The sequence below is a fragment of the Anolis sagrei genome, chromosome Y (assembly GCF_037176765.1).
Source record: "Anolis sagrei isolate rAnoSag1 chromosome Y, rAnoSag1.mat, whole genome shotgun sequence".
Taxonomy (NCBI): domain Eukaryota; kingdom Metazoa; phylum Chordata; class Lepidosauria; order Squamata; family Dactyloidae; genus Anolis; species Anolis sagrei.
Window position 1 is genome coordinate 23,570,965 of NC_090035.1, and position 25,859 is coordinate 23,596,823.

General features: G+C 46.5%; 1 pseudogene; it reads right to left on the reverse strand.

Annotated features, from left to right (window-relative positions):
• Nucleotides 1-3,496: 3,496 nt before the first annotated feature.
• On the reverse strand, nt 3,497-19,917 carry LOC137095134 (conserved oligomeric Golgi complex subunit 7-like; annotated as a pseudogene).
• Between the last annotated feature and the right edge of the window lie 5,942 nt (nt 19,918-25,859).

Sequence of the window (25,859 nt, forward strand, 5' to 3'; positions counted from 1 at the left end):
GATAAGAGTATGGACGAAATACAAGAATTACTTTTATAATAAAACACCTCTATGGGTATCTCCAATGGAGGCCCATCAAAGAAGACTATTGGGATGGAGAGCATGGTTAACATATAAAGACATTTTGATAGAGAAGACAGCGGAGATTAAACCATATCAACATTTAAAAGAAAGAAATGTTAACTTGACATGGCTGCACTATTTACAGATGAAAGAATACATCAAGCAAGATAATAAGATAGGCTTTTCGTGGGAAGAAACAATTTGGGATAAAATCCTGAATTTAAAGAAAAAAGTAATTGCAGTTATTTATAATACACTCTTGAACTGGCTAACGGAATGTGAACAAGTGAAATCATGTATGATAAAATGGGCAGAAAATATAAGAAGGCCTATACAATTTAAGGAATGGGAACAGATGTGGAACAAAAAGTTGAAATATGTGTACGCAACAGACCTAAGAGAAAATTGGATAAAAATGTTCCACAGATGGTATACCACCCCAAAGAAACTATCTTTAATGAACAAAAACTCTTCTGATAAGTGTTGGAAAGGTTGCCAACAGATTGGTACCTTTTACCATATGTGGTGGACATGCAAAGAAATAGGGAAGTATTGGTCCATGGTACATGAAGAACTACAAAAAATCTTGAAAAGAACCTTTAAGAAGAAACCAGAATATTACCTGTTAGGCTTTACAGACTTGGATTTACAACTACAAGAAAATGAGGACAGACTCTTTACTTATATTACGACGGCAGCCAGAATTATTTTAGCAAAAGTTTGGAAACAGAATAGTATTCCTACTAAGGAAGAATGGCTTGGAAAAATCAGAGAAATAAGAGAGATGGATGATCTAACTTTTTTGTTGAAAAAAAATACTGGAAATCCGATAAAGAGGACAGATTGGACACTTTATGACATTTACGAGAAAGAAGAAAGTAATTAAGAGTCTTATTTTAAAGTAAAGGGAATAACTTGGTTTTTGGAGACACAACACCTGATGAGGAGATGGAAGTCAATCCTTTTTATTTTTATTATTATATTTTTTACCCCTTTTTTTCCTTTTTCCCTTTTTTCCTTTTTTTTCTCTTCTCTTTCTTTTTTCTGCACTGTTCTATCTTCTTTTTAATGTTCTCCCTCTTTCGTTGTATGTAGTAGATAATTCAATAAAAACTTATTTAAAAAAAAATAAATAAAATTATCTATATATATAAATCTGTTCTGGGTGTTAAACGGAGCCGCAAAACTCAAAAAAAAACCCCAGCGGAAATTAACCAAAATTTCCATGCACCTACCACAACCCACAAGGTACAAACAAATCGAATCAAAATGAAAAACAACACCACGCACTCACAAAACGACAAAACAACTGAGCATGCGCAATGGCACCCAGCCACAAGTTCCCTGGCGTGCGCACATGGCATGCCGGCCAACACTCCCTCCGCTCAAGCCACGCCCCCATCCTCCCTCGCCGCGCAAAGGCGGAGAGCCTAAGTTTGCTTACGTCGAAGGCGCCGCTGGGCAGGGAGCCCTTTGCCCATGCTCCCCGTCAGGAAGCAGCAGCGCCACCGCCGAGTGCCGCAGCCTTCCCTCGCCAGGAAACGAAGCCCCAGCTGACGGGAGGAGCGCTCCAAGGCACTGCCCGTGGGACTGCGCTTGGAAAGCTACTGAGGCGAAACTCAAGGAACACTGCTTTCGCCGCCGCTCGTCTCTCTCGGCTCTTCCATCTTCCCTCCCTCCGCCCCCCCCCCCCCACTTCCTTCTTGCCTTTTTGGACGGCTCCGGCCGGAGGGAGGGACGACGGAAGAGCAGCAAAAGAGGCGAGTACTGGGAAGGGAAGGGAAAGGCGGGAAGGGAGAGGAGGGGGAGGCTCTATCCCTCCTCCCCTCCTTCTTCTTCCCCTCCAAACCCTGCCCCCTCCAAGCCACGCCCCTTCCCGCCCCTCCAAATCTCCCTCCTCCCCTCCTTCTTCCCCTCCAAACCCCACCCCTTCCAAGCCCTGCCCCTTCCCGCCTTCTCCAAATCTATCCCTCCTCTCCTCCTTCTTCCCCTCCAAACCCCGCCCCCTCCAAGCCCCACCCCTTCCCACCCTCTCCAAATCCATCCCTCCTCCCCTCCTTCTTCCCCTCCAAACCCCGCCCCCTCCAAGCCCCGCCCCTTCCTGCCCTCTCCAAATCTATCCTTCCTCCCCTCCTTCTTCCCCTCCAAACCCCACCCCATCCAAGCCCCTCCCCTTCCCACCCTCTCCAAATCCATCCCTCCTCCCCTCCTTCTTCTTCCCCTCCAAACCCCACCCCCTCCAAGCCCCGCCCCTTCCCGCCCTCTCCAAATCCATCCCTCCTCCCCTCCTTCTTCTTCCCCTCCAAAGCCCGCCCCCTCCAAGCCCCACCCCCCTTCCCATAGAAAAAAGGGAAGGAAGGAAAGAAGGAAAGAGAGAAGGAAGGAAAAAAAGAGACAGCAGAAGAGAAAGAAAAAGGGGGGAGGAAGGAAAGAGATAGAGAAGACGGGAAGGAAAGAAGGAAGAAAGAGAAAGAGAGGTAAAGAAAAAGGGGGAAGGAAGGAAAGTAAGAGAAAGAAGGAAGAAGAAAAGGAAAGAAAAGGAAAGATGGAAGGAAAGATAAGAGAGACAGCAGAAGAAAAAGGAAAAGGGGGAAGGAAGGAAGGAAAGAGGTAGAGAAGGAAGAAATGAGAGAAAGAGGGAGGGAAAGAAAAAGGGGGAAGGGAGTAAGGAGAGAAGGAAAGAAAAAAGGGAATGAAGGAGGGAAAGAGGAAGTGAAGGAAGGGGGAAGATGTAGAGAAAGAGTGAGGGAAGGAAAGAAGAAAAGAGAGAAGGAAGAAAAGAGAGACAGCCAAAGAAAAAGGGGGAAGGAAGGAAAGAGATAGAGAAGGAAGAGGAGAAGGAAAGATGGGAAGAAAGGAGGGAAAGTAGGAGAGAAAGAGGGAAGGTTGGCCACAGCAAATAAAAAGTGAAAGAAGGAAGGAAACACGGAGGGAAGAAAGGAGGCAAAGGAAGAAAGGGGGAGGGAATAAAGGAAAGGGAGAAGGATGAAAGGAGAGAAAGGGGGAGAAAAAGGGGGAAGGAAAGAGAGACGGTACCTCTCTTTCATAATAGACCAGATACCTACCTCTACTATGAAAAGATTTACTATAGGTACAGGGTACAGCTAGTATATTATATATTACATGTAATATTACTAATATTATTGCATTATAGTGGTATTATACAGTATAGTAATATATAATCCTAACATTGTACTATGCTAATATAATGTATTGTATACAGTGTTCCCTTGCTACTTTGTGGTTTGCTTTTCGCGGACTCACAGTTTCGTGGGGTTTTGCCTCTCAGTTTATGAATGGTTGCCGTTGCCCAGTGCGTCATTCTAATCCTGCCTCCTGGCAATGATGAAGTGTGGAAGGGGGTTTCACCCACCCCCTCGGGAGAGAGGCAGTCAATCAAGGGAGATTGCAAAGCAAAGCAGAGATAGCTAGCAAAAAAAAAAAAAAAAAGGTGCGAGGTTCCTTTAAATCTCTCCTCACGTCTGCCTCATCCTCAGAACTCGATATACATATATGGTGTCCCTACTTTGCAGATTTTCACTTTTCGCGGGTGGTCCTGGAATGTAACACCTGTGATTTTTCTAACACTGTATACATACAACCAGTAAGCTGCTCTGAATCTCCTTTGGGGTAAGAGCGGCCGGGATTTAAACTGGAAATAAATAAATGTCTTCCTTTGCCCTCGTGGATGCACCCACCCACCTTGCTCCGGGGGGAAGGAGAGCTTCCCAGCATGCAAGGCGAGCTCCAGAGCCAAGTCCTCCTGGGTCGTCACAAAGGGCTCCAAGTGTAGCGGGAGGGACATCAGATACTGGCCGATCTGGAATGACAAGTGGAGGATGGGGGTCTTCAGGGAGAGAAGAGCCAAGGCAGCAACACTGAGACAAACAGGTCCCAGCCCAGCCGCTCTGTGTCTCTCAACACAGGCTGTGCCCCCACTGCAATATAAAGCCCCCAACAACCTTCACACACAGAAACAATCCCAAACCAAGGCTGCAATGGCACTGGGGATCTTCCAGGTTCTGCTCTGAGTCCGGAAGGGGGCTTCCCAAATAATAATGATGATGATAATGATGATGGTGGTGGTGGTGCAGGGAGATTATTGTTATTTGATGGCAACAAAGATGAGATGGACAAAAATATAGACCGAATGTATAGGGTACAGACAACATATGCAAAAAAACATGGCACACCTAGAGACATTGTCGTGCACCTAACGAGGACCAAATTTTGAGAAACAATATAAAAGAACCCACAATCTTCAGAGGAAAAAAAGTGGCCATTATAAAAGAAGTTCCAGCATCCACAATGAGTAAAAGGAAACAATACTACTTTTTAAGGGATGAACTAAAGAAACAACAAATAAAATTTAGGTGGAAAAACAATGAAGGAGTCATGGCGACATATGAAGGTGAAAAGTATTGGATAACATCAGTTGACAAGGCCAAAGCTTTTAACCAGAAAATCAGAAAAAAATAACAGGGGCAGGAAAAAAAACAAAGTGATGAAAATACAACATCCAGAGAAGATAAAGAGGAAGAAGAAGAGGATATGGAACTAACCAAAGAACGGGATGAGACCAAGAGGAACAAAGGAGAAAAAAGAGTTAGACAGAAATCCCCAGAAGATTACGACAAACAATTTTACAAAAGCAAGGCAACAACGGACTTAATTGATTTAAAACCTGACGATGGCATTAAAGATTGTGTCCAATAATGTAAACAGGCTAAACAGTCCCAATAAAAGAAAATTAATAAGCAATCAACTCAAAAGTCTGAACTGAGGGATGAGGATGGCAGGATAATTGGGGTTAAAATCAAAATTAATGATTTGGACATACTTATCTGTAATATTCATGCCCCAAATGGTGCAAAATCCAACTTTGTAAAACTCCTAAAACAAAAAATAATAGAACACCCACACGACAACCTAATAATAATAGGGGATTTCAATGGAGTGTTGGACAGCAATATGGCCAAATCCAAAAAAAGACGAAGGGGGGGGGGGGACCAGAAAGGAGGAAGGCTACCACAAAATTTCCTATACCTATTACAAGAATTTCAACTAGAAGATATATGGCGGACGAAGAACCCTGAAACAAAAGACTTCACTTTTTACTCAAGCTGACATGAGACATGGTCGCGAATCGACATGTGTTGGGAATCTAAATCTCTGGCAATAAAAACTAAAAAGGTGAAAATACTATCGAGAATACATACAGACCACTGTCCATTAAGAATTGAGATACAAACGGGCCAATACACCAAAGATGGAAATTAAATAACTTATTGATAAGATCAGAAGAGGACATTAAAAATAATAAGAAAATATTGAAAAAATATTTTGAAAATAATCTAGGCAAAGGAACAAAGCTCGAAATAGTCTGGGATGCTGGAAAAGCAGTTATGCGAGGGCATTTTATTCAAAAAGGAGCTCTAAGAAACAGGAAAAAAAACTGAACAAACTGGAAGAAAAACTTTAAAAAAAAGAAGACTCACTCAAAAAGAGACCAGGAAATAAGAAAATAAAATTAGAAATAGAAATAATAAGAAAAGAAATAAGCTCCCTAGAGACAGACAGAATGGCCAAAAACTTAAAATATCTCAAAGCACACCACTTTGTCCAGGCCAACAAACCAGGAAAATATTTGGCCAAAAAGCTAGCAAAGAGGAGACAGCAAAGACTCATAACGCAAATAAGAGAAGAGGGGGAAAATTATACCAGAGAAAAAGACATTGCGGCGCAAATCCAAAAATTTTACTAAAAACTTTACAAAAAGGACATGGTGGCAAAAGAAGATATAGTTGCATACATATGTGACCAAAGAATTCTAAAAATTACAGACATGGAGAGAGAATATATAAATACACCTATAGAAGAGGAAGAAGTTATAAGAACCATAAAAAACTTAGCAACTAACAAGACTCCTGGACCAGACGGCCTCATGGCCCAATATTACAAAACATTCAAGGAAGAAGTGGCCAGCCACTTGAAAGAAATAATGAATAACATAATGAGGGGAGGCGACATACCAAGTAGCTGGCACGAGGCATACATTACGCTGATCCATAAAGAGGGTACCGAGCCGGAAAGACTTAAGAACTATCGACCTATCTCCCTTTTGAACTATGATTATAAAATCTTCACGGGCATACTAGCAGAAAGATTTAAAAAGCTCCTAAATGATTGAATCAAAGAAGATCAAAGAGGATTCTTGCCCAATAGACAAATGAGAGATAATGTAAGGATAATCCTAGACATAATAGAATTATATGAAAAGAATCCACAGAAAGAACTAGGGCTATTATTTCTTGACGCCGAAAAGGCCTTTGACCATACCAACTGGGATTTTTTAACACTAACACTAAAAGAAATGGACATCTGATACCCCGTACTGAACGCCATAAACGCCATATATACCAACCAATCGGCGAAAGTAATTGTCAACGGCCTACAAACCGAAGAAATAAAAACCCAAAGAGGCGTCAGGCAGGGATGCCCCCTATCCCCCTTATTGTTTATATTAATATTGGAAATTTTGCTAGAGGACCTTAGGACAGATAAAGAAATCAAGGGACTGAAAATTTAAAAAGAGGAATACAAAATAATTGCGTTTGCCGATGACATGGTATGTGTCATAGAAAATCCGGCTCAAACCATCATAAAATGGATATCAAAAATCGAAAATTTCGGAAGAGTGGCAGGGCTAAAAATAAATATAAACAAGACCAAGGTTCTAACCAAAAATGTAAACAAGGAAGGGAAAGAGAAGATCGTAAAGGATTTAGGGATAGAGGTGGTAAAAAAATTAAATACTTGGGTATTATAATCTCAGCAACGAACAGACACTTGTTTAAGGACAACTATGAAAAGGTATGGGCAAAAATACAAAAGAAATTTAAAAATTGGAAGTTTCTGAATTTATCATTATTAGGGAAAATATCAACCATCAAAATGAGTGTACTGCCCCAAATGATTTTCTTATTCCAAATGGTCCCAATTATAAAAACAAGTAAATGGTTTAAAAAATGGAACAGAGAAATAGCAAATTTCATTTGGGATGGGAGAAAACCTAGAATCAAATTTAAAAATCTTACTGATGCCAAAGAGAGAGGGGGACTGTCATTACCGGATTTGCAACTATACTATGAAGCGTGCACTCTATCATGGGTAAAAACATGGGCCACCTTAGAACAGAAAAAGATCTTAACACTAGAGGGGCATGATATTAGAAGAGGCTGGCACACCTATCTATGGTACGGAAAGGAGAAAATAGAAAAGAATTTCTCTAACCATTATATAAGAGCATCTCTATTAAGGATTTGGAACAAATATAAAAAAAGTCATATATTCCAAAACACCAATGTGGTAGAGGCGCACCACAGGAGAGAGACCCCAAAAAGTAGATGGCTAACATACAAACAATTGCTGGTAAAAAAGAATAACGAGTGGTGTCTAAAGTCCTTAGAAGAACTCAGACAGGAAGATAAGGAGATGAACTGGCTTAGCTATTTGCAAATAAAAGAATGTTTCAAAGCAGATCAGAGGGTAGGATTTAATGAAAAGGATACGTGTTGGGAGATTATAATGAGAAGAGAAAAAAACTAATTAGAATATTATACTTAAGCTTACTAGAATGGAATAACGAGACAGAATATATAAAGGAAAATATGATTAGGTGGGCTAAAGACTTCGGCCATTCCATTCTGCTCAAAGAATGGGAGCAGGTATGGAAAACACAATTAAAAAATACAAGGGCCACGAAGATAATCGAGAATTGGCACAAGGTATTCCATAGATGGCACCTCACGCCATTACAATTATCAAAATTTAATAAAAGATACAACGGAATGTGCTGGAAATGCAAGAAAGAAACTGGAACATACTACCATCAATTTTGGGAGTGTAGGAAGATTAAAAAATTCTGGCAGCTAATACACAGACATACCCAGAAAATAATAAGAACAAAATTTGATTTGAAGCCGGAATACTACCTATTAAATATAATAAACCTAAATTTAAAGAAAAACGAAGAAAAGATATTTTTCTACATATCATCAGCTGCAAGAATCCTGATAGCACAAAAATGGAAGAATGAAGAAGCCCCAACCAACGAGGAATGGATTAAAAAAATACTAGAATTTAGAGACCTGGACAAACTCTCACAAACATTTGAGGAACATGCAAAGAGCAACGAAACAAATTGGGATTATTTAGAGGATTATATAAAAAGACAAGCTAAACTGGATATATAGGATATATAGGATGCTACATGGAAAAACGAATACAGACCAAAAGAAAGACAAGAGGAAAAAAATTGTTTATGATTACCCTGTGGAATGAACGGAAGCCTGATATACAGACTACCTCTCCCCTACCCCCTTTCCTACCCCAATCCCAACCTCCCCCTTCCTTCCTAGATCCCCACCCACCCTCCATCCGGCACTACACGCTATCTCTTCCTTTCCCACCCTTTATCCCTAGGCGTGTTCCCACTCTTTCACTGTATAACCGAAAAAGAATCAATAAAGATTATTAAAAAATAATAATGATGATGATGGCAAGGACAACGATGATGATGATGATGATGATGATGATAATCTTCCTGAACCATTATTGATGCTGTTGCTGTTGTTGTGCAGGGAGATTGCTGCTGTTGTTGGTATGTTTTACTTATTATTATTCTTGTACTTAAATTTAGAGAATTTTTACCCTGCTCTTCAGTCACAAAAGCAATCAAGAGCAGCTTACAAAATGCCCTAAGTATGAAGAGGCTTCAGTCTGTGAGAGGCCTCAGTGTGAGGTAAATCTCAATGCTAGTAGAGGTAGGCCTCAGAGTTGGTAGGCCTCAGTGTGTGAGAGGCCTGGAATGAGAAGGCTTCAGTGAGAGCCCTAGGTGTGAAGGCTGCTGTATGTAAAAGGTTACTGTGTGAATGAAGCTCCTATATAAGTGAGAGACACTGTGAGAGTGAAGCTTTCTATCTGCATGAGAAAGGTGCCCAGCATGGAAGCAAAGAAGGAAGTATAAAGAACTTTATTTGTGTTATGGAAACCTTGTTTTTGTAAATAGTGCAACCATACTATTTTGCTATAAAGAAAAGCCTCCTAAGGAAGATATAACATTGGTTTGTGTGTTTTTGTTCTTTATATCACTTTTAACTACTGGTGCTGGGTCATGCTGCAGCTAATAAGTTATACATTTATAAGAAGCGTATTTTGTTAATAAGTCCACTCGCCCAAAAATTTGCCCTTGGCTTACAATGTACATTTGACTTGATAATGGCTCTGAGAAGAGCTCCTGTCACTCCCCACTTTTATGCTAAGTGAATACAAGAGATGGGGAGGGTACATAGGGAAAGGAGGGGGGCGGGCTTGGCTTTACCAGGGGACAACGCTCATTTGGATGAGCAGGTTCTCCTCTTCCAAGGCCCCATATTGCATCTGGAAGGGCTTGTAAGGGCCGTGGCTTCCACCAGCTCCCCCACCTTCACCAGGTTGCAGTCCTCTGGGAAACCAAGGAGAAAGGATTACAATTAGAGAAGGGGCTTCAGAGATCACATTTTCCCCTACTTGATTCTAAGACTACAGACAATGGCATAGAAGCAAACAGAGTGCCAGAATGAAAAGTCAATATCTATTGTTTCCGCACTGATGTGTTTGCAAGCTGAGCCTGACCTCAGGTGACCTTGGGGTCGGGTTCCCTTGTGCCTGAGCTGGAGTGACCCTCCCACTCCTCAACGTCTTCGCAATGCTTATCCAGAGCCTTCCTCCTAGATATTATGGGATCGTACGGTCAGCTGAGGATTGGAACCCTGGTTTCCTGGAATAACACTGCAAACCCAGTCCTATTCTGGCACTTATGGCCAGGAACTAATCCTTAGCAGAAGCTGTTCAACCTTTTAAGAACGGGAAGTGGGGGGGGGGGGGAATAAATGCCGGGAACCTCCTCAACAGGGCTGGCAGAGGCACAAAGGGGTCACAACCACATGAGAAAGCCAAGAAGGCTGGAGTCCCCCGTTTGCCAAACTCAGAGGCGATGGGACTCAAAAGGCCAAGTTCCAACCCACAGAAAAGCACTAAGTGATGTTTACTCAAGATAGACTCCATCATGTTCTGATTCAACAAACACCCGAAAGACTGTGTCAACAAGGCTCAGGGCAAGTCAAACACAGTTTGGGACAAATGTTATGTAACCACCAAATGCCACAAGTGCCAGGCGGACAAACAGCATTGCTGTTTAGAAAAGGGGAGAGAAAACTGTGAGAAAGAATGAAAAGGAAGGTTTCACTGGGGCAAGGCCTGAGAAGGGGGTCTTCTGGCCAATAAAGCGGGCACTTACTCAGGCAAGGCATCATCGCAGCCTCTAGGCCCCGAGCAAAAAAAGTGGTGGTCTCATAGAGGCCCAGCAGGAGGTCCAGCTTGCCATCGGGTCCGGCGCGTTCCATCAACGAACTCAGGCAGGCCGGGATGGGGGGCACCAAAGCCCCCAAGACCTGGAGCAGCAGCACCGTCACCACCTGATGTGGGGCCTTGAAAACCTGGAAGATGGATAAAAAAGACGATTGGAAGAGACAGGAGAAGGGTCACAAACCACAGCAGGAGCCCCCGATTTGGAATGGCAGGAAGCAACCCCCATATTAACAAGATGGTTTAACCCAGGAGAGGGAAAGGCAGCTGGGTGTAGGTTGCCTTCAAATTGTCTCCTGCTTTACATAGCTAAAACGTTGCAAATGCTGCCAGTGGGTGCCAGGACGGAGGAATGTAGCAATAAGATAATCAATAAGATTACCTCCAGTTTAAAACATTACCATTAAAAAGAAAACAACAAATAACACGTCATGGGAAAGGGTCCTTTCCCAGGGCCTGAAGAAGTAAATAAGTCCTCAACTAGACTCCTTGGGAAACACCCACAAAGCAGGGAAATGTTAAAGGTGCCTGAGTCTTATTATTAAGGGCTCAGAAATCCCTCATCTTCATCTATATAAATAAAAATATAATGTTCGTTTGTGGGATTTTAACATAACTCAAAACCTTTGGGCGGATTGACACCAAATTTGGACAGAATACAGCTCTCAAGCCAACAAATGACTATCACTCATAAAAACACTGAAAAACACAGCAGAAGAGACTTAAAAAGCCAAAAAAAATAAAAATACATTACAACGTATGAACAAAACCACATATATTCACATATACACACACAAAACACATATACACTGACTGGGCCACAGCAACGCGTGGCAGGGGACGGGTAGTAATAAATATTTCTCACAAAACTGCACTCAAAGGAGCCACAACTGTATTTCATGCGTGAGGCCTTGGCTCTCCTCATTGCGGAAAGATGGAAATGAACTCACATCAAAGGTTTTATGAGGGAGATAGAGGTGCAAAACCTGCCTTTTCCTGGAAGCTGTAAAATAGGCCCAGCTTTACAGTGGCCTCAAACCGGTTCAAAGCAAGATGGAGCCAGAGAGGGGTTTATAGGTGAAAATATTTGCTTGCAAACAGTGTGACTGGGCGGGAAAACAGCAGCGACACCTGATTTGCACCTCAAATGATAACTGCTCAAGAATCTATTTTTGAATCCCAGAAACTGAACGCACTTTATGGAGAGCCTGTAAAATCTGACCATAATCGCTGTTTAAATCCCTGAGCAAATGAATCAAAACACCACGGAGACTGGGTTTGCTTGTGGTCAAGAGGAAAACAGAAAATTTTATTCCTGAATATACATACAGAATCTTTCGTAAAGATGGGAAGTGATGGAACTTCCTCTGGACACATTCCAGCTTGTCAATATCTCTCTTGAATTGTGGTGCCCAGAACTGGACACAATATTCCAGATGTGGTCTAACCAAAGCAGAATAGAGGGGTAGCATTACTTCCCTAGATCTAGACACTATGCTCCTATTGATGCAGGCCAAAATCCCATTGGCTTTTTTTGCCGCCACATCACATTGTTGGCTCATGTTTAACTTGTTGTCCACGAGGACTCCAAGATCTTTTTCACACGTACTGCTCTCGAGCCAGGCGCCCCCCATTCTGTATCTTTGCATTTCATTTTTTCTGCCAAAGTGGAGTATCTTGCATTTGTCACTGTTGAACTTCATTTTGTTAGTTTTGGCCCATCTCTCTAATCTGTCAAGATCGTTTTGAATTCTGCTCCTGTCCTCTGGACTATTGGCTATCCCTCCCAATTTGGTGTCGTCTGCAAACTCGATGATCATGCCTTCTAGCCCTTCATCTAAGTCATTAATAAAGATGTTGAACAGGACCGGGCCCAGGACGGAACCCTGCGGCACTCCGCTTGTCACTTCTTTCCAAGATGAAGAGGAAGCATTAGTGAGCACTCTCTGGGTTCGTCCACTTAACCAATTACAAATCCACCTCACCGTAGTTTTGCCTAGCCCACATTGGACTAGTTTCCTTGCCAGAAGGTCATGGGGGACCTTGTCGAAGGCCTTACTGAAATCCAGGTACGCTACATCCACGGCATGTGGTGGCCATAAGGGGAAATAAAATAATCATAATTTAAAATGAAAATAATAAGCAGTAAGGCTTACCTGTCCGTTCTTGAGACTGGGAAGCAAAGAGTTTGGTGGAAGAGAAATTTAACAGATGACTTAGAACACTTTCAGGCTGGCTCTATCTTAAGTCAATATTTGAAGAAGCCAAGGCTAAAGGCTGAAGGCTAAAGGAAACTTGGCAATATTATTGATCCGAAAACTAACATCTAACAGTCACGTAGTAGTAGCGCCACCTCCTGTCTGGTTGATGTAAATAGCAGGTAATTTTACACACCTTTTTAAAAGATCAACTGAGGGAAATAATGTATTGTAATCATAGAAGAATTACTGGGGAGGCTGCTTTTGAATAAGTTTTATGTTAAAGATACATATATGAAGACATATGTATAAAGAGATATATATGAAGTTATGATTTATTCTAAAGATTATGTAATTGTCTGGGAGCGTGGCTGATCAGCTGACGAAAAGGGGAGCAGTGGAAATTATAATGTCCTGCCAACAAATGTTCTTGGCTGCGGTTCCTCGAGGACAAATTGATATTGATTAGATTGTTAAATGTCAAGACCCATATGCGCATGTGTAAACCTGTGAATTTATGCTATAAATGCTGGAGCAAATCTGACTTCCAACTTGTGTCAGATAGTGTTTTCTGGACACCCTATCGAGCTCGATAGAATTAAAAAGCCTGGAATCAGTTGCCGTCTCCTTTCTCTTCCTTCCTGATTGTACTCTAAATGATCTTGGGTAACGAATCTTCCGCAACACCCGCATCTACCCAGCTTGTAGCTCTATCGAAGAAAGAGATCAGATTAGTCTGGCATGACTTGTTTTTGATAAATCCATGTTGACTATTAGCGATGACTGCATTTGTTTCTAAGTGTTTGCAGACCACTTCCTTAACAATCTTTTCCAGAATCTTGCCCGGTATCGACGTGAGGCTGACCGGACGGTAGTTGTTTGGGTCATCCTTTTTTCCCTTCTTGAAGATTGGGACCACATTGGCCCTCCTCCAATCTGCTGGAACTTCTCCCGTTCTCCAAGAACTCTCAAAGATGGTTGCCAATGGTTCCGAAATGACTTCCGCTAGTTCCTTCAATACTCTGGGGTGTAGTTGATCTGGGCCTGGGAACTTGAACTCATTAAGAGTGGCCAGGTATTCCTGGACGACTTCTTTCCCAATTTGGGGTTGAATGTCCTCCAATCCCTCATCCACTCCATCTTGCTGAGGCTTCTTGGAAAGCTGCTAACAGCAAGGACCTGGTTTACGTCCAAACCTTGAGTGAGATACAACCAGCTAATGATTTTGCAAAGGAAAATAGCAGAAAAAACAGTAATCCGGGTGAGCTGCGTCAACTGGTTCGCCAAACGCTAGAGTCCATAAACGGAGAGTCAGTTTGCCAGAAATGTTGCAGCCATCTACGAGCAACTCAGGCGCATCTTTTCAAAGAGATGGGGGAGATAGGACAGCTCCAAGACCATGGCAACCACACTCTAGGGGAGTCCTCCTGCTCCCGGCTCACAACTGGACCTTTAGCCCCATGTGACCATCCACACAAGGGATGGCAACAGCCCCGGGGCTTCCCTTTGTCCGTTTACCTACATGGCCCACTGCAGCTGTGTGCCAGGTCTCCAGCAGCAGATCATAGAGCCCTGTCAGCTGACGGTCTAAAGGCAGATCTGACTGGCACAGGTCCTGCCAAGCAGACACCAGCTGCACCTGAAAGAAAGAGAGGGAGAACCATTGTCATAAGAGGGGCAGCACATGCTGGGCATCGCTCAGGATCTCTGAAGGGACACTTGGGGAAGATTTCGCCTTCCAGATTAACATTACGTAACTGAATATGCTTTTATATTATTTACATTATCAGCACTAGCACTGTCCTTTTTGTTAAAATACTTCTTTTTATACAAATTGGCTGGGAGTTAAGCCTGTCACTGGGCACCCAGAATCTACGGCCCTTCACATGCTTTTGGTATGCCAGCTCTCATCATCCTGGGACATTGGTTTGTTTGTCTCAGGGGCTGATTGGAGATGTAGTACAATACAATATGGAACGCCATGTGCTTCCTCAGCCCTGGTGTAAAGCGAAAAGTTGAAGCTGTTTCAGCGGGGACTTACAGAGCAATGAGGCTTACCTTGTGCCATTTGTAGTAGTAAGCCAGCAGCTGGGGTATGCGGTCGATTTCTGTGAAGACTTTCACAAACACTCGGGACTGGTCTAGAAAGATGGCAAATTTGGGGAGTTCTGGGTGATGAAATGCTCCAAAGCTCTGGAATTCCCTCCATTCCCCCTTGTCTGCCCCCCGCTTCTTTCGCTGTCTAGGGAACTCTTTCTTAATCCAGGAACAAATTGCCTTTATGTAATGGGTTTTCTGTTTTAAAGCTATACCCTTTATGTTCCTTTGGCAACCCCCTCTTCACAGAAGTCAATATTAACACTGAATTACAACACTGCCTGAGTTCTGCAAGTGCAGCATTTTTCAAATTGAAGCACTGAGTGTTTGAGGATTGGGACATCCGTAGGGATATCAAGGTGTTTGTTTATAAAGCTACTGTCTTCCCAACCCTGCTATACACCTGCAAAACATGGACTGTCTACAGACGTCACACTCAACTCCTGGAACTATTCCATCAGCGTTGACTCCAGAAAATCCTGCAAATCTCTTGGGAAGAGAGGCGAACAAATGTCAGTATGCTGGAAGAAGCAAAGACCACCAGCACTGAAGCAATGCTCCTACACCATCAACTCCGCTGGACTGGTCACATTGTCCAAATGCCCGATCACTGTCTCCCGAAGCAGTTACTCTACTCCTAATTCAAGAATGGAACATTTAGGTGGATAGGAAAAGAGATTTAGATGGGCTTAAAGCCAAACTTAAAAACGGTGGCATAGCCAAGAACTGAGAAGCTCTGGCCCTTGCGTGCCCTAACTGGAGGTCAGATGTGACCAGCAGTACTGCGGAATTCAAAGAGGCACAAATGGAGGGTGAAAGGGAAAAATGTGCCAAGAGGAAAGTGTATCAAGCCAACCCTGATTGGGACCACCTTCCACCTGAAAACTGATGTTCACTGTGGAAGAACATGTGGGTCAAGAATAGGCCTCCATGGTCACCTACGTATCACCCTCCAATGCACTACACTTGGAAGGCAATCATATTCAGACAATGAGGGATCTCTTTAAGAAAAAACTAAGAAGAACATCCTATGAAATCCTTGCTTTTAAATTACTGTCAATATAGATCCAATTCCGCAAACAGTTAATAAAATGTAGTTTTCTGTTTATTTTTTTCCTATGTATTCTACATTTTTCTATTCTGTAATACAACCTGAGTGTGACTTTTGGGGGAAAAGACATGTCCTGGGTCCAAGGAGGAGGAGAGTTCGGGTGCTGCTGAGACAAGATGATGGCTGCTTCCAAAGTTACCAAACTGTTTTGGGATGCCTCCTGCTGGCAGCTTTGTCACACAGCTGCTCTGTCCCCAGGGTTTGCTAAGATTTCTCCACAGACTGAGGCTTATATGGGGAGAGTCTGCCCCCATCCGGACACTTAAGACAAAGCTAGATGTCTGTGGTAAGCCTTCTCAAAGCACTATGTTGTTGAAAGCTTTCGTGGCCGGAATCATTGGGTTGCTGTGAGTTTTCTGGGCTGTATGTCCATGGTCCAGGAGCATTCTCTCCTGATGTTTCACCCACATCTATGGCAGGCATCCTCAGACCTCACAACCTCTGAGGATGCCTGGCATAGTTGTGGGTGAAATGTCAGGAGAGAATGCTTCTGGAACATGGTCATACAGTCTGGAAAACTCACAGCAACCCTTTCCAAAGCAGGTCTCAAAAAGAGGCTCTCCATGGCTGAAAAGGGAGGATGAAAATCTTTTTAAAAGAATGGGAACCATTTCTATCATTCATAAAGGAAAGAAAAGAGAATGTCAAAAGGCTGGCAGGTTTTGAAAATTGGGGAAAAAATTAAGATTGCAGCCAGAAAATCAGAAGATGTTTACTTCTTGGGAGGAGAGCAATGAACAATCTCAATAAAATAGTGAAGAGTAAAGACATCACACTGGCAATGAAGGTCCGCATAGTTAAAGCAGTGGTATTCCCCATAGTAACCTATGGATGCGAGAGCTAGACCATAAGGAAAACTGCGCGAAGGAAGATAGATGCTTTTGAACTGTGGTGTTGAAGGAAAGTTCTGAGAGTGCCTTGGACCGCGAGAAGAACCAACCAGTCCATATTCCAGGAAAGAAAGCTCGACTGCTCATTGGAGGGAAGGATAGTAGAGGCCAAGATGAAGTACTTTGGCAACATAAAGAGAAGACAGGAAAGCTTGGAGAAGACAATGATGCTGGGGAAAAAGGAAGGAAAAAGGAAGAGGGGCCGACCAAGGGCAACATGGATGGATGTTATCCTTGAAGTGACTGGCTTAACTTTGAAGAAGCTGGGGGTGGTGACTGCCGTGAGCTGGTCCATGCGGTCACAAAGAGTGGGAAATGACTCAATGAATAAACAACAACAGAAGTGGAGGCTGGATAGCAATCTCCAAGGAGAGGTGGCATGGTGTCTTCCTTCCTGGCAGAAGGGGGTTGGATTGGATGGCCTCTGGAAGTCTCTTCCAACTCTAGAATTTTACGAAGCTATGATTCGAAGGATGAAGGATAACCATGTGCTCCAATGTGTCCCAGTCCTACAGCAACAATCTGGACTTCCACAGGGGCCTCTCTGCCCATTTATTTATTTATTTACCTTACTTATATACCGCTGTTCTCAGCCCGAAGGCGACTCACAGCAGTTCACAACAAATACGAACAGCAAAAATTCAGTGCTACAGTATAGAAACAGTTAACAACCTAACACATTACACAATTAATAAACAGTTACTACAATACCCATTCACTGTCGTCTCGTCATCAAAAACATGTTCCAGATTCGTCATCCATTGTCCCATTCCAGTGTTCATTAACCAATCATTGCACTAATTATTGGAACGCCTGCTCAAACAGCCAGGTCTTCACTTTTTTGCGGAATACCATTAGAGATGGTGCTAGTCTAATGTCCGTAGGAAGGGCGTTCCACAGCCGAGGAGCCACCACCGAGAAGACCCTATCTCTCGTCCCCGCCAGCCGAGCTTGAGAAGCAGGCGGGATCGAGAGCAGGGTCTCCCCGGAAGATCTGAAAGTCCTGGTGGGTTCATAGGCAGAGATGCGGTCGGATAGGTAGCTTGGGCCCGAACCGTTTAGGGCTTTAAAGGTCAACGCCAGCACTTTGAATTCAGCCCGGTAGCAGATTGGTAGCCAGTGGAGTTGGCGCAACAGGGGGGTTGTATGCTCCCTGTGCTCCGCTCCTGTTAAAATCATGGCTGCCGAGGATTGGACTAGTTGGAGCTTCCGAGCTGTCTTCAAAGGAACCCCACGTAGAGAGTGTTGCAGTAGTCTAAACGGGATGTAACCAGAGCGTAGACTACCGTGGCCAAGTCAGACTTCCCAAGGTACGGGCACAGCTGGCGCACAAGCTTTAGCTGTGCAAATGTTCCCCTGGTCACTGCCGAAACCTGGGGTTCCAGGCTCAGCGATGAGTCCAGGGTCACACCCAAGCTGCGAACCTGCGTCTTCAGGGGGAGTGCGGCCCCATCCAACACAGGCTGTAACCCTATGCCCTGTTCGGCCTTGCGACTGACCAGGAGTACCTCTGTCTTGTCTGGATTCAATTTCAATTTGTTCGCCCTCATCCAGACCGTCACAGCGGCTAAGCATCGGTTCAGGACCTGGACTGCCTCCTTAGTAGCAGGTGGAAAGGAGTGACAGAGTTGAACATCATCCGCGTACAGATGACACCGTACCCCGAAACTCCGGATGATCTCCCCCAGCGGCTTCATGTAGATGTTAAACAACATGGGAGACAATATTGAGCCCTGAGGAACCCCACAAGACAATGGTTGTGGGGTTGAACAGGTGTGCCCCAACAACACCTTCTGAGATCGACCCTCTAGGAATGACCGGAGCCACTGCAAAAAGTACCTCCAAGACCCATCCCCGCGAGGCGTCCCAGAAGGATACCGTGGTCGACGGTATCGAAGGCCGCTGAGAGGTCCAGCAGCACCAACAGGGACACACTCCCCCTGTCGAGCTCCTGGCACAGATCATCCACTAAGGCGACCAAGACTGTCTCAGTTCCATGTCCCGGCCTGAAACCAGACTGTGCCGGGTCTAGATAATCCGTATCTACCAAGAATACCTGGAGTTGTGAGGCCACCACACCTTCCAAGACTTTGCCCAAGAAGGGGAGATTGGAAACTGGCCGATAGTTGTCGAATTTAGTTGGGTCCAGTGATGGTTTCTTCAACAGCGGTTTTATTATAGCTTGTTTTAAGCTCGCTGGAATCTTGCCTTCCCACCTCATCCCACCTCATCCAAAGCCCCATGCCCTGGTCCTCACCCACAGACTGGGAATTTGAAAGCTGCCTCCAGCCTGTTCTTGAGGGCCTCCAAGTGGACGCACTTCTCGAAGTAATCTGGTTCAAAGGAAGAACAAATGGAGAACAATTGGAACTTCCCAAACAAAGGGTGCCTCCAGACAAAAACACTGATTGACTTTGCAACTGCAAGGCTACTCAATGCTGACATTTCACCTGCATCTCTGGCTAATAGCTTCTTCAGAGGTTTGTTCAGAGATCTGTTGGAAATGAGGCAAGTGGGATGTGTGTGTGTGTGTGTATATATATATATATGGAATATCCAAGGTAGTCTGTTTGAAGCAAGTGTGAATGTTGCAATTAGCCAGCTTGATTAGCATTTCCGAACTCTTTTATTTTACACTTTATAATCTTAAGAATTTGAGAGAGACCTAATGCACACATATGAATTTGATTGTGTTTGCATTTACACATTTACATTCTAGCACATAACAAAGTGAATTAAAAAAAACTTCTGCCAGATGTCCCCCGTCTGCCCCCTATTTTGATTCGCTTCAAAAGAAGACTGTGAGGATGACAGGGGACCATATCCCAGGGATGACAGGTCTGTGTGTGGACCTGCTGTCAAGTCCCGGGATTTTTGATCTTAGAACAAAAATGCGGAAGTTGACGCTGCCTAGAAGTGCCCACAGCCTCCACCCTGGAAACACCTGGAGCACCTCCCCTTCTCACCCTCCACTGCTTTGTTGACTTCCTGGATGAAGAGCTGGAGCTTCATGACCAGGGTGGCTGCATGGGTGTCCACTTTGCCAGGGGCCTCCTGCTGCACGGCCCGTGCAGCAGGAGGCCCCATTCACCCAGGCCTTCACCTCAAAGTCCTCTTCCAAGAACTTGGAGAAGTCCATGGCGCTGAGTAGGCTGGGCCTGCAAAGAAGGAAAGAAGCGAACAGGGATAAATACAGAACTGGTTACAGCAGTGGTTCTTGAAGTGTGCTCCATGGAGTCCTTGGGGCATACTGAGAGGCTTCACGCTTTCCTCCTCCTCCACCTCCTCCTCCTCCACCTCCTCCACCCCCCCTTTTTTCCCCCCAAGATGGCGCCGTGACCATACCCCACACTGCTCGGCTCCGGGGGTGAAGTTTATTCTTTTCTCCCGGGGCCCACTGCGCAGCCTCTCTGTGGCCTGAACTTGTCGGGGATCCCCCAGGGTCTCTCAGGGGCGACGAGAGACTCACCATGCTTCTGCTGTGGCTGCCAATCCATCGCGGCCTGGACATCACCGCGGCCGTTTGCCCTGGGGGAGGGGAGAGAAGGCCTGGCTTGCTACCGGTGAGGCTTCCATCCGGCCTTTAGGCCTCTCGCTGCCGCGCACCCCCCCACGTCATCAAGGGAGGGGGGAGAAGGCCCCCCGCCGCCGCACACCCCTCCCACGTCAACAAGGAGGGGGGAGAAGGCCCTCCGCCGCCGCGCACCCCTCCCATGTCAACAGGGAGAGGGGAGAAGGCCCCCCGCCGCCGCGCACCCCTCCCACGTCAACAGGGAGAGGGGAGAAGGCCCCCCGCTGCGCACCCCTCCCACGTCAACAGGGAGGGGGGAGAAGGCCCCCCGCCGCCGCGCACCCCTCCCACGTCAACAGAGAGGGGGGAGAAGGCCCCCCCGCCGCCACGCACCCCTCCCACGTCAACAGAGAGGGGGGAGAAGGCCCCCCCGCCGCCACGCACCCCTCCCACGTCAACAGAGAGGGGGGAGAAGGCCCCCCACCGCCACGCACACCTCCCGCATCACCGAGGGAGGGGGAGAAGGCTTCCCGCCGCCGCTCACCCCTCCCGGGTCTTCAAGGCTGTCGTGACCCCCTCCTCCCATTACATCGAGGGAGGAGGGAGAAGGCCTTGCTGCCTGCCGACGGAATTCCATCGGGCCCACCAGGCCCACCACTGTGCCCCTCCCACTGATCTGGGGAGGGAAGGAAGTGAGAGCCCTCATTCATCAGCCTGCTGCGAAGTGAGAGCCCCCATTCATCAGCCTGCCGGCTGTTTCCATCGGGCCTGTTAGGCCTCGCCGCCGAGCGCCTCCTCCCGCCGCCCCTGGGGAGGAGAGAGAAGCAAGGCCCCGGCCGCTTCCATCGGGCCTGCTAGGCTCCGCCGCCGAGCGCCTTGACAATTTCCCCATTGCTGCTGCTGTGATCTCCGCCATCTGACTCTTTTAATTTGTTGTTTATTTTATTTTGTTTTTATTTTTTTCCTACTTTCTCTGTTTTGGCTAGTTACTATATAGTAATTATAGTTTGGCTGTATGTTTGTATGTTGTATGTGTTGCCGCTGACTGTGACAGGAGGTACAAGAACTAATTAGGATTATATGTATAGGATTTGGAAGTAGAAGATAGGAATTGCATGAAAGGGATTTGTATGAAGTGGCCCAGGAGAGCACTTGAGACTGGCTGTAGTAAGCAAGCGGAGACATAGGAAGTGTGATTGGTAGCTGGATGTACTTATTGTAAGGAACGTGAGTGTGAGCACTAGCTGGTGAGAGAAACGTGGGGTGTCAGAGGAGTGAATGACTGTGACGGATGTTGAACGTGTGTGAGAGTTTGATAAGAGTGGCTGTATTTTAGTGGTGTGAGTGGTATTTAATATAGACATAGGAATGGCTGAAACAGAGTCTCATGTGAAGGACGCCCTAATGCACTTTTATGACCTCCTGAAGGAATCATTCAACCATTTGCTGCTTCAACTTAAGATCCTGAATGAGAAAATGGACCATCTTTGCAGAGGCTTTGCCTCCCTATCAGGAATTTCAGTGCAATCCGATCCTCCAAGGACAGACAATCCTTTGTGTGCGGACCTGACTAAGGATTTGGGCCCTAATGGGGAAAATGGCTCCTTGGACCCTGGAGTGGAAGGAGGAATGGATGATGGGATGATTGAGGATGGGGGAGGGCTGTCGGGCTTATATAGGAATGAGAACATCAGGGAGTGGCAGCGGCCTCTGACGGGCCCCCTGAAGACAACTAATAATGTAACATCAGATCATACTGCTCAACCAACTGCAGTTTGTACCCAGGACCAACATCTCCTAACAGACAATTTTGCAGTGGACATTGCTGACCTAATGATAAACAGAGGCAGATGGACCTCTAGGAGGGCGGTCTGTGATTCATTAGCCCAAATCTTAGGAAAAAGACCATGGGATATAAGATTGGAGGCCATAACATGGCTGTGGAGGAGTTATCAATCTCCTGACTGCTCCTCTCGTCTTCTAATCACACCAGAAGACAACCGATGGCTTGGGGAGCTAATGACAATGCAATCTTGTCTAAAGAAATGGGGCACTACCATCAGGAGGGTAGTTGTGGACCCTTCATTCGCCCCCTCTTTGACACCGGGGTGCCTTCTCGTTCTGTTCCATCAGGCCGCCGTGAGAATTCCACAGACAGTTCCCCGGTTAGGGCTCCCCCTCCTGGCTTGTACCAATTCGAGACCCCATCTGCCCCAGTTGTCCCCTTACAATCAGCCACTCATTCCCGCCCAAGGACACTTCCTTTATTCAGCCCACTCAGTCCCCTTGCTGACTCTCCATCCACCCCATCATCGGAAGCATCCCTATCTAACACCCAAGGGAGATTATACTCCAGCCTTACCTCTTCTGAGAGTTGACTAGCCACTGATTCCAACTGTGTAGGGGGGGGACCTAGAGGGGGGGCATTCAGGTCGTGTGGGGGAGGAGATTCGTAGGTCACCAACACCCCAGGGAGAAGCGCAACAGGAAGTGGTAGGCGCCATGGCAGTCCCCTCGGTCTCAAGGTCCTGCTGATTAATGCCAGATCCATTAATGGTAAGACCTCTGCCATCCAGGACCTGATTCTGGATGAGAGAGCGGATCTGGCATGCATCACGGAGACCTGGTTGGACGAGCTAGGGGGAGTAAATCTCACTCAGCTGTGCCCACCGGGCTTCGGGGTGCATCAGCAGGCCAGACAGGGGGGGGCGGGGAGGAGGGGTCGCAGTGGTCTTTCAGCAATCCATCGCCGTGACCAGATGCACTGTACCGCAAGCATCTGGGTTTGAGTGCGTCCACCTGAGGGTGGGGAACCGTGACAGTCTGGGGTTTCTGCTGGTGTACCGCCCACCCCGCGACCCAGTAGTTTCCCTGTCTGAGCTAGCGGAAGTGGTCTCTAATTCGGCCCTGGTCTCCCAGCGCTTGGTGGTGCTGGGAGATTTTAACATCCATGCTGAGACCTCTTTATCTGGCGCAGCTCAGGACTTTATGGCCGCCATGACGACCATAGGATTGTCGCAAATTATATCAGGACCCACCCATCAGGCTGGACATACTCTTGACCTAGTTTTTGTGGCGGACAGTGGAATGATCAGAGTGGAAGAACAAAACATCCTTCCAGTGTCATGGTCTGATCACTATCTGGTCAGTTTTAGACTCACTGCAACCTCCAACCTTCGCTGGGGTGGAGGACAAATTAAGATGGTCCGCCCCAGGAGACTGATGGATCCAGATGGATTCCTGAGGAATCTTGGGGTTCTTCCTGCCATGGAGCCTGGCGATCCTGTTGACGCCTTGGTCGACCTCTACAACAAGGAGATGTCCAGGGCGATAAATACGATCGCTCCCGAACGCCCCATCTCGTTGCGTCATGACAGGCCGTCTCCATGGTTCACCGAGGAGTTGGCTGTGATGAAGCACACGAGAAGGAGGCTAGAGCGCAAGTGGAGAAGATCTCGGGACGTGTCTGATCAAGCACGGGCTAGAGCCTCTCTTAAGGCATACTCCGTGGCTATACGGGTGGCCAGGGAATCTTTCACAACCACCCGTATAGCGTCTGCAGCAAATAGGTCATCAGAGCTGTTTCGGGTTGTCGGGGAGGTCCTTCACCCACCCGTGGTGGAGGAGATCTCGGACGACCCAACAGCTCGGTGTTGCGATTTCACACACCATTTTGCAGGCAAAGTTGCCCAGATACGTCTTGAGCTCGACTCCAATTTCATCGCAGTGCCAGGGGAGGTGACTGAGGCTTCTGCTTGTCAAATTTTGTGGGATTCTTTTCGGCTTGTTCTTCCTGAGACCGTGGAGGAGGTTCTTGGGGCTGTGAGGGCGACCACTTCGGCCCTAGACCCTTGCCCATCCTGGCTTATTAAATCTGCCAAGGAGGGGTTTGTTGATTGGTTTGTGTTGATCATTAACGCATCGTTGGAGCAAGGGATTTTTCCATCTAACTTAAAACAGACTGTGGTTCGCCCACTCCTTAAAAAGTCTTCCCTTGACTCTACGGTGCTGAACAATTACAGGCCAATCTCCAACCTCCCTTTTTTTGGGTAAGGTGCTGGAGTGGGTGGTCGCCCTCCAGCTCCAGGACTTCCTGGATGACATCCATTACCTAGATCAGGCACAGTCTGGTTTCAGGCCTGGTCATGGCACCGAGACAGCCTTGGTCGCCTTGGTGGATGACCTCCGTAGAGGACTGGACAGGGGGAGTGTGACCCTGCTGATTCTCTTGGACATCTCAGCGGCTTTCGATACCATCGATCATGGTATCCTTCTGGGTCGCCTCTCCGGGACGGGTCTCGGGGGCTCGGTGCTGTCGTGGCTCCGGTCCTTCCTGGAGGGACGAACCCAGATGCTGAAGCTGGGAGATGCCTGCTCAGACCCCTGGCCCTTGACCTGTGGGGTCCCGCAAGGCTCTATTTTATCTCCCATGCTTTTTAACATCTACATGAAACCGCTGGGAGAGGTCATCCGGAGTTTTGGAGTTGGGTGCCATCTCTACGCAGATGACACACAACTCTACTACTCTTTTCCACCTAATTCCAAGGAGGCCTCTCGGGTCCTAGACGAGTGCCTGGCCGCTGTGTCTATCTGGATGAGGACGAACAAGCTGAAGATCAATCCCGACAAGACAGAGGTCCTCCTGGTCGATCGTAAACCAGATCGGGGTATAGGGTGGCAACCTGTGTTGGATGGGGTTACACTCCCCCTGAAGTCACAGGTCCGTAGCTTGGGAGTCCTCCTGGACTCATCGCTCACGCTTGAGGCTCAGGCGTCGGCGGTGGCCGGGAGGGCCTTTGCACAACTGAGACTTGTGCGCCAGCTACAACCGTACCTCGCTAAGGCTGATCTGGCCGGGGTGGTCCACGCCTTAGTCACCTCTAGACTGGATTACTGCAATGCGCTCTACGTGGGGCTGCCCTTGAAAACGGCTCGGAAACTCCAATTGGTCCAACGGGCAGCAGCCAGAATGTTAACTGGGGCCCACTACAGAGAGAGGTCAACCCTCCTGTTTAAGGAGCTCCACTGGCTGCCGTTTATTTTCCGAGCCCAATTTAAGGTGCAGGTGCTTACCTACAAAGCCCTGAACGGTTTGGACCACCCTACCTGCGTGACCGTATCATTGTCTACGAACCCACACGTTCACTCCAGTCATCTGGAGAGACCCTGCTCGTGATCCTGCCCGCGTCACAAGCGCGCTTGGTGGGGACACGAGACAGGGCCTTCTCTGTGGTGGCCCCCCGCCTCTGGAATGCCCTCCCGAAAGACCTCAGACAAGCCCCTACATTGGCAGTCTTCAGGAAGAATTTGAAAACCTGGCTATTCCAATGTGCCTTTTCAGACTAGGAACCCCAGTACCAAATCCCAGAAGCACTTTAGTTAGAACCAAGATCACCGCACACCGCACTTATGCTATAATCCCATATCCCTCCGACACACCAGCACTTTTAATCCTGTACCCCTACTCTGGCCAGCTCAGTTTTTAATAATGTCTTGTGGTACTGCTTTTGTTATTGTTTTTGCTTAACTGTTTTTATTTGCTAGGTACTGTATTGTTGTATTGTGTGGGCTTCGGCCCGTTG